Genomic DNA, 9,889 nt, shown 5'->3' with positions numbered 1-9,889 from the left:
TCAAAAATAAATTTTTTTTACCCAAAACAGAAATCACCAATTTTTCCAATGTTCACAAGCCAAATTTATTTCCACTCATCCAAATGACCACAACCTAACCATATTCACATAATTACACTCAACCAAAACTAAACCTATCTCATCTACACAATTCAATTCAATTTCGTCACCTTCCCCTCCAAAATTCCTAATTTCTTATTATTCCACATTCCTCCCATTTATTCACACACTCAATATTCAATATCCATTCAATCTCATATGACATCACACAATACACACATCACTTACCTTTTTTTTATCTCTTTTCGGCCTCTGGCCTAAGATTCACGGTCTCCGGTCCAAATTCACAATTTAAATACATATTCCACAAACCCATATTCATTATCCAATTCATCAAATTCTCAACACACCAAACATACAAATTCACACAATTCTCAATCCAATCATTAATTTACATTACATATTAACTATACATATTAGTACCAACCATTTACACAATCCAAACTTAATCCTAGGGGCATCTAGCCTAGGAATTCTCATCACACCACATGGGACTTAAATAAAACTTAAACCGTACCTCTTGAAGCCAAACCAATTGAGCTTCTTCTTTGGAAGTCTCCACCAACCTTAGCTCCAAGCCTCACCAATGCTCCACAAGCAACACCAACCTCCTAATTGTGTACCAAAATCAACTAATATTCTAACATAACCAATTTCACACTTACAATCAACCTAGGATTCATGAAAATGATAAATCACAAGGGTTGGAGGGTTTCTTACCTTAACCCACTGTACTTTATGTTGAATATCACCAGTGGCTTATACTAGAGTACTCCTAAATATCCAAAATCACAAGATTTCCTCAAAACCCAAACCAAATTCAAATTTAAAGAGAAAAACAAAAACTGGGCAGAGGACAATGAAATACTCATCACAAAAATTAGATAGAATGTAGAGGATGAGAAGAGCAATGTGTGGCCATAAACGGCTCGTCGATTGGAGCTCCGTAGCTCAAGTTATGGTGGTTTGAAGTTGATGGTGGCTAGGGTTTGATTTCTCCACTCTCTTCTCTCTTCACCACCGAACCTCTCTCTCAAAATGGGGGAAAATGATTTGTTTTGTGCTGAAATGAGTCTTTATATAATGTGGGCTTGGATCCACTTAGGCTCGGTTCACTTGGTTTAACTCGTTGGCCCAATTTTGGGCCAAAACCTTTAAGATTAGAGTTTTAAATCGTATTTTAAATATTTCTATATTACCAAATTATAAATTCTTATTTCTTAACCTTGTTCACTTCTAATTAGTTTCCTCGGCCACAGTACCAGACAGATCTCAGTCTGTACTGCTGGTCAAATTTTCACTACGCGGTTTTAAGCAGAAAACTATGTTTTTCGACTCAGAAAAATCAACTGAGTCCAAATATCCTACTTAAATCTTCAAATTTTGATTGTTAAATTTTCTAATCATATCCGCTTATATTTAATTTATTATTTACTTAATTACAAATTGACCGGGTTTTACAGAGGAAACAAGTGTGGAGCCGAGTTTGAGCACCCTCTGAAAGCTACAAGACTCCAGTTAAAAAAAATAATGGAGGGGTTGAGGGAGAAAGGTTTTCAGTGGATGACACGAGTAAAGGTTTACAAAGATGATTCAACCAATGTGTATGAAACAATATTCATGTTGGACCACAAAGCGCATTTGGAGGGGGATAGATTCCACTTCATGTCTTTAAGACCCAGATAAGATGTAGAAAATATAGTAAATTTGTCTTCGGTTATTACATTAACGTTAAGGATTTTTCTGAAAAGTCTTATTCTAATATATTTAATAAATTTTCGTTCTGTGGATGGTCTCTGCAATGTGTATGCTTCTCAACAACAGAAAATGTCACAGATTTGATGAAGAAATATACTATGTGCCAACAGATATTATGGTAAGCCAAATTTTTATTCCTTAAATAATTTTTTGATGAAGAATTTGATTTATTTTTGTTGATGATTGAGCTTTTTTTACTGCTAGTTCAAATCTTATGTAATTTTGATTTATCTCTTAGTTTAATTGAGTTTATTTGCATGCAGATATGAATTAAAATATGCTTTTCTTGCTAATTGAATATTTATGACGTTTTGTTCAAATCTAAACCAAATTCGGTTCATTTGTGAATTGAGTTAGGTTTACTTGATACTTAGTATTCACTAAATCCGTTATTCCTTACGAAATTCGGTTCATCTTTTTGTTTAATTGAGTTTAATTGCATGAAAAAATGAATTGAAATGTGCTTTCTTGCTGATTGAATGTATATGACTACTAGTTCAAATTTGATATAATTTTGGTTTATTTCTTAGTTTAGTTGAGGTTTATTTGAATCCAGAAATGAATTTGATTGTTGATGATTGAGCTTTTTTTATTGCTAGTTCAAATTTGATATAATTTCAGTTTATTTGTAATTTAACTGAGGTTCATTTTGCAGAATTTAATGTTGGGGAAGCATAAGGCCGACTACATTGATCCAAAAACTAAGAACTTCCTGCATTTAAGAACTTCCTGCATTTTCTAGACAAAAGAAAACGGGCATCTCATATATTTGTAAGTTATGATTTCTAAAACTTCTTTAATAATTCTATTATTTGCTATCATTTAGATTGAAATATTCTATTCTTTTCCCAAGCTTCAACTATTTGCACCAGTTTGCAATGGAGGCCATTGGTGGCTGTGGATTGTGATCAAGGGAAATCATCAGATAGAATTTTCACAAAAATAATCTCGTCGAAGTATAATCTAAACTGATAGATAACCCTCAATCAAATTTAATTTTGTTTGTCACTTAAGTCAAACTCAATAAAAACCGAGAGTATTTAAACCTCGGGTCGTCTCTCAAAGAAATTGTAGAGAAGTGTGCATATTATTAGTTATGGGGTATGTTTTGGGGTTTTGGGTTTGATAGATGATAAACCACTATTTTACAGTTTATCTTATATTCAAATGAGTGGATTTTATCAATTTTCATACACTTATTCATATGATTTGCATGATTTTACGTTTTCCTTCCTATTTTGTGCTATGATAGAAAGCGTGCTTCTTTGGCCTTAAATTTCCTATGTTTAGTCCTCTCTTCTTACCATTAGATGCCGTGATATGTGCGTTAAGTGATTTCAGAGATTACAGGACAGGAATGGCTCAGAAGATGGAAAGGAAGCATGCAAAAGTGGAAGGAACACAAGAAAATGAAGAAACTGCTAAAGCTGTCCAGCCTGACCTCTTGGTACTAAATCGATCATAACATGAGATACAGAGATCCAAATGACACAGTTCTAGTTGCGTTGGAAAGCTAACGTTCGGGACTTCGCAACGATATATAATTTACTATAGCTGCCCTAAAGCCAGGCGACGCGAACGCGTGACCTGGCAAAAATCCAATCCACGCTAACGCGTGGACGACGCGTCCGTGTCACTTTGCCGCAACCTGTACGTACCAGAAATTGGTGGGGGCAATTTCTGGTCTATTTTGACCCAGTTTTTGGCCCAAAAAACACATATTAGAGGCTATAAAGTGGGGGAATCCATCCATTCATTCAACACATATCATACACATCATACACACAATTTTTAGGTTTAGATGTAGTCTTTAGAGAGAGAGTCTCTCTCCTCTCTGTTAGGATTAGGATTAGGATTTCTATTAGGATTAGGATTTCATCTTCTTCAATCATAGGTTCAATGTTCCTTTTACTTATTTTCTCAATTTGGTTTATGAACTCTTTATGTTTGGATTGATTTTCTTTTATTAATGCAATTTGAGGTATTTCAGATCTATGATTTTTGTTTAGCTTTTTATATTCTTGGCTTTAATTGATTAATTGGAGACTCTTGAGTTATCAAACTCATCGTGATCGATAATTGTTATTTTTGCTAATTGATTTGAATTCCAATAACTCTAGTCTTTTCTTAGGAATTGGCTAGGACTTGAGGGATCAAATTAATTAGTCCACTTGACCTTCCTTTGTTTAGTAAAGGTTAACTAAGTGGGATTAAAACCCAATTCTCATCACACCTGATAAGGATAACTAGGATAGGACTTTTAATTTTCATACCTTGCCAAGAATTTTCTCATTATTAATTTATTTCCTACAATTTATTTCTCTTGTTCAAACCTTTTAAAAACCCAAAAATACTATTTTCCATAACCAATAATAAAACACACCTCCCTGCAATTCCTTGAGAAGATGACCCGAGGTTTAAATACTTCGGTTATAAATTTTATTGGGTTTGCTTAAGTGACAACTAAAACTTTTGTACAAAAAGATTTTCTATTGGTTTAGAAACTATGCTTACAACGCGAGTATATTTTTAAATTTCTTTACCAATAGAAATCCGATCGTCAAAATGGCGCCGTTGCCGGGGAATTGCAAACGTGTGCCTTATTATTGGTTATTGTAAATATTTTTTCTTTTGCTTGTTTATTTGTTTTTGTTTTTAATTTTTATTAGCTACTATGAATTCTCACCCCTGTCGCTATGAGTTTGGTTCCAATGTTGTTGCAAAGAATGGAAATTATAACAGGAACATGCATCCAGGTCAAAACAATGAAAGATGGATGGAGCCACGAGGATCTAATCAACCCTTTCGGCAACAACACCTTCCACAGTACCACAGACAAAGACCATCCTACAATGCATGCCAAGACAATAGTTATGGTGGACCATTTCGTGACAACCAACCTCCACCAAATTACTATGGTCAAGAGCCATTCCAGGGAGCATACCAAGATGATGAATATGGTAGACCCCCTTGTAGTTACCAACAAGCCCCACCATATGCTTATGAACCACTTCCCCAACATACCTTTGAACCACCAAACTCACAAGTCCCTTATCACCAAACACCCCCATATGACCCCAACCCTTATCCACCATATCAACCACCCTATGATCCATATGAGCCATACATAGAACCACCCCAATTTCAACCCAATTACTCCCAAGGACCACCGCCTCCATATACACCACATCCATATCCATCAATCCAAGAGCCTTATGATCCTACTTATGATATCCAAGCAGAACAAGAGTCAAGGGATCGTCTCAAGGAAATAATGGATCAATTTTAAGCAACCCTGCATCAATTGGACCGAGCAATAAACCGAACAGCACCTGAAGCTTTCATGGCTAAAGAATCTCAACTTGAGAGCAAGGAATTGAAGTGTGCTGTACAACAAGTGGAAAAGATGGAGAGTGATGAACCACCCTCTTATCATGAACCTTTCTTCCCAATTAATGAGCCCTTACATCCACCTCAACTATTGGTGTTCTTCTTCAAGGGTAAAGAGAGATAAAACGGGGAATACTAGAATTCGTGACTGCCTTTACTGAGGTAGTACACCGATTAGCTTCCCAACATTTGAATATTCAAGGTACTCCCATAGCTACATGTGGAGAATCCAAAGAAGAGTGCAGCATGAAGGCAACACTAGAAACTCCTGTGGACAGTGAGCAGCATGAATTTGTATTGGAACAAGTGGAGGAAGCCATAATAGTTGCAGAGGAAGAAGTGGTTGAAGATTTAGGAGATGCTGAACCTCCATGGGAATCTGAAATTGTAGAGTACTCCTCCAATAAGATCGAAATGGATGTCAAGAAGGTGATGAGCGGATAATTTATACGCTTTTTGGCATTGTTTTTAGGTAGTTTTTAGTAGGATCTAGCTACTTTTAGGGATGTTTTCATTAGTTTTTATGCTAAATTCACATTTCTTGACTTTACTATGAGTTTGTGTGTTTTTCTGTGATTTCAGGTATTTTTTGGCTGAAATTAAGGGACCTGAGCAAAAGTCTGATAGAGGGTTGACAAAGGACTGCTGATGCTGTTGGATTCTAACCTCCCTACACTCGAAATGAATTTTCTGGATTTACAGAACTCTAAATGGCGCTCTCTCAACGGTGTTGGAAAGTAGACATCTAGGGCTTTCCAGCAATATATAATGGTCCATACTTTGTTCGAGTTTAGACGATGCAAACTGGCGTTCAACGCCAGTTCCATGCTGCTTTCTAGAGTAAAACGCCAGAAACACATCACGAACCAAAGTTAAATGCCAAAAACACGTTACAACTTGGCGTTTAACTCCAAGAGAAGCCTCTGCACGTGTAAAGCTTAAACTCAGCCCAAGCACACACCAAGTGAGCCCCAGAAGTGGATTTTTGCATCATTTACTCAATTCTGTAAACCCTAATAGCTAGTCTAGTATAAATAGGACATTTTACTATTGTATTAGACATCTTGGATTCCTTAATCAGAATCTTCGTGGTATAAGCTAGAACCCTTTGGCGGCCACTCTTGAGAATCCGAAAAGTCTAAACCTTGTCTGTGGTATTCCGAGTAGGATTCAAGGATTGAATGACTATGACGAGCTTCAAACTCGCGATTGTTGGGCGTGGTTACAGACGCAAAAGAATCAATGGATTCTATTCCGACATGATCGAGAACCGACAAATGATTAGCTGTGTTGTGACAGAGCATTTGGACCATTTTTACTGAGAGGATGAGATGTAGCCATTGACAATGGTGATGCCCTACATACAGCTTGCCATGGAAAGGAGTATGAAGGATTGGATGAAAGCAGTAGGAAAGCAGAGATTCAGAAGGAACACAACATCTCCAAACACTTATCTGAAATTCTTACCAATGATTTACATAAGTATCTCTATCTTTATTTTATGCTTTATTTATTATTATTTTTGAAAACCATTATAATCATTTGAATCAGCCTAACTGAGATTTACAAGATGACCATAGCTTGCTTCATACCAACAATCTCCATGGGATCGACTCTTACTCACGTAAGGTTTATTACTTAGACGACCCAGTGCACTTGCTGGTTAGTTGTGTGAAGTTGTGAAGAATGTGAGTGAACCATAGTAGTGTGCACCAAGTTTTTAGAGCCATTGCTAAGAATTGTTCAAGTTATGAAAAGAGTAAATCATAATTTTGTCTATCAAGTTTTTCGCGCCGTTGTCGGGGATTGTTCGAGTTTGGACAACTGATGATTCATCTTGTTGCTCAGATTAGGTAATTTTCTTTTCAAAAAGTTTTCAAAAATCTTTCAAAAATTTTTTTTCTTTGTTTGCTTTTTTCCAAAAATAATAAAAATACAAAAAAATTAATAAAATCATAAAAATAAAAAATATCTTGTGTTTCTTGTTTGAGTCTAGTGTCAATTTTTAAGTTTGGTGTCAATTGCATGTTTTTAAAATTTATGCATTTTTCGAAAATTCATGCATGTGTTCTTCATGATCTTCAAGTTGTTCTTGGTAAGTCTTCTTGTTTGATCTTGATATTTTCTTGTTTTGTGTTTTTTTTGTTTCTCATATGAATTTTTGAATTCTTAGTGTCTAAATATGAAAAATTTCTAAGTTTGGTGTCTTGCATGTTTTCTTTTCTTGAAAATTTTTCAAAAATAAAATCTTGATGTTCATCTTGACATTCAAAGTATTCTTGGTGTTCATCTTGACATTCATAGTGTTCTTGCATGCATCATGTGTTTTGATTCATAATTTTTATGTTGTGAGTCATTTTTGTGTTTTTCTCTCTCCTCATTAAAAATTTAAAAATAAAAAATATATTTCCCTTATTTCTCTCATAAAATTTGAAATTTTGGGTTGACTTAGTCAAAAATTTTTAAAATAAGTTGTTTCTTTTTAGTCAAGTCAAGATTTCAATTTTAAAAAAAAATCCTATCTTTTCAAAATTTTTTTCAAAAATCAAATCTTTTTCATTTTTTATGATTTTCGAAAATTTGAAAATATTTTTTTTAAATCTTTTTCCTAATTTCATTTCAAATTTTCGAAAACTTTGCTAACAATTAATGTGATTGATTCAAAAATTTGAAGTTTGTTACTTTCTTGTTAAGAAAGGTTCAATCTTTAAATTCTAGAATCATATCTTTTAGTTTCTTGTTAGTCAAGTAATCAATTTTAATTTTAAAAAATCAAATCTTTTTCAAAATATATTTTCAATCATATCTTTTCAAATCATATCTTTTCCAAAATCAATTTCAAAAATCTTTTCTAACTTCTTATCTTTTCAAAATTGATTTTCAAATCTTTTTCAACTAACTAATTGACTTTTTGTTTGTTTCTTATCTTTTTCAAAACCACCTAACTACTTTTCTCTTTCTAATTTTCGAAAATCAACCTCCCCCTTTTTCAAAATTCTTTTTTATTAACTAATTTTTTTAAATTTTAATTTTATCTTACCTCTTCTCTTAATTTTCAAATTTTAACTAATAATTAAAATAAAAACAAAAATATTTTTTCTTTTAGTTAAAATTCGAATTTTCTCCTCTCTCTCGTCTCTTTTCTTTTTATTTATTCATTTACTAACACTTCTCTTCATCTAAAAATTCGAACCCTCTCCTCTATCTGTGTTCGAATTTTTCTCATCCTTCTTCTATTCTTTTATTCTTCTACTCACATAAAGGAATCTCTATACTGTGACATAGAGGATTCCAGAATTTCTTTGTTTTCTTCTCTTTCATATGAGCAGGAATAAGGAAAAAGGCATTCTTGTTGAAGCTGATCCTGAACCTGAAAGGACTCTGAAGAGGAAATTAAGAGAAGCTAAAATACAATAATCCAGAGACAACCTTACTGAAATTTTTGAACAAGAAAAGGATATGGCAGCCGAACCCAACAACAATAACGCAAGGAGGATGCTTGGTGATTCTACTACACCTACTTCCAAATTTGATGGAAGAAGCATCTCAATCCCTTCCATTGGAGCAAACAATTTTGAGCTGAAACCTCAACTAGTTGCTCTAATGCAACAGAACTGCAAGTTTCATGGACTTTCATCAGAAGATCCTTATAAGTTTTTAACTGAGTTCTTGCAGATCTGTGAGACTGTTAAGACTAATGGAGTATATCCTAAAGTCTACAGGCTCATGCTTTTCCCTTTTGCTGTAAGAGACAGAGCTAGAACATGGTTGGACTCACAACCTAAAGATAGCCTGGACTCTTGGGATAAGCTGGTCACGGCCTTCTTGGCTAAGTTCTTTCCTCCTCAAAAACTGAGCAAGCTTAGAGTGGATGTTCAGACCTTCAAACAGAAAGATGGTGAATCCCTCTATGAAGCTTGGGAAAGATACAAGCAGATGACTAAAAGATGTCCTTTTGACATGCTTTCAGAGTAGATCATTTTGGATATATTCTATTATGGTCTATCTGAGTTCTCTAAGATATCACTGGACCATTCTGCAGGTGGATCCATTCACCTAAAGAAAATGCCTGCAAAAGCTCAAGAACTCATTGACATGGTTGCAAATAACCAATTTAGGTACACTTCTGAGAGGAATTCTGTGAGTAATAGGACACCTTAGAGGAAGGAAGTTCTTGAAATTGATGCTCTGAATACCATATTGGCTCAGAATAAAATGTTGACTCAGCAAGTCAACATGATCTCTCAAAGTCTGAATGGATGGCAAAATGCATCCAACAGTACTAAAGAGGCATCTTCTGAAGAAGAAGCTTATGATCCTGAGAACCCTACAATGGCAGAGGTGAATTACATGGGTGAACCCTATGGGAACACCTATAATTCTTCATGGAGAAATCATCCAAACTTCTCATGGAAGGATCAACAAAAGACCCAACAAGGCTTTAATAATGGTGAAAGAAACAGGCTTAGTAATAGCAAGCCATTTCCATCACCTTCTCAGCAAAAGACAAAGAATTCTGAGCAAGCTCCTCTAGCTTAGCAAATATAGTCTCTGATCTGTCTAAGGCCACTTTAAGTTTCATGAGTGAAACAAGGTCCTCAATCAGAAATTTGGAGGCACAAGTGGGCAGCTGAGTAAGAAAATCACTGAAACACCTCCTAGTACTCTCCCAAGCAATACT

The 9,889-nt window shown here is 34.8% G+C and overlaps 1 non-coding gene across 1 annotated transcript; it reads right to left on the bottom strand.

The window, feature by feature from the left end:
• Positions 1 to 9,066: 9,066 nt before the first annotated feature.
• On the bottom strand, positions 9,067 to 9,174 carry LOC130972105 (small nucleolar RNA R71). The gene has a single exon (XR_009083303.1). It is a non-coding gene; the product is annotated as a small nucleolar RNA R71 (small nucleolar RNA).
• Positions 9,175 to 9,889: the final 715 nt, after the last annotated feature.

This window comes from Arachis stenosperma, chromosome 3 (assembly GCF_014773155.1).
Source record: "Arachis stenosperma cultivar V10309 chromosome 3, arast.V10309.gnm1.PFL2, whole genome shotgun sequence".
Classification (NCBI taxonomy): Eukaryota; Viridiplantae; Streptophyta; class Magnoliopsida; order Fabales; family Fabaceae; genus Arachis; species Arachis stenosperma.
Note: the sequence above shows the minus strand (reverse complement) of the source record. Positions and strands in the feature narration are given on the sequence as shown.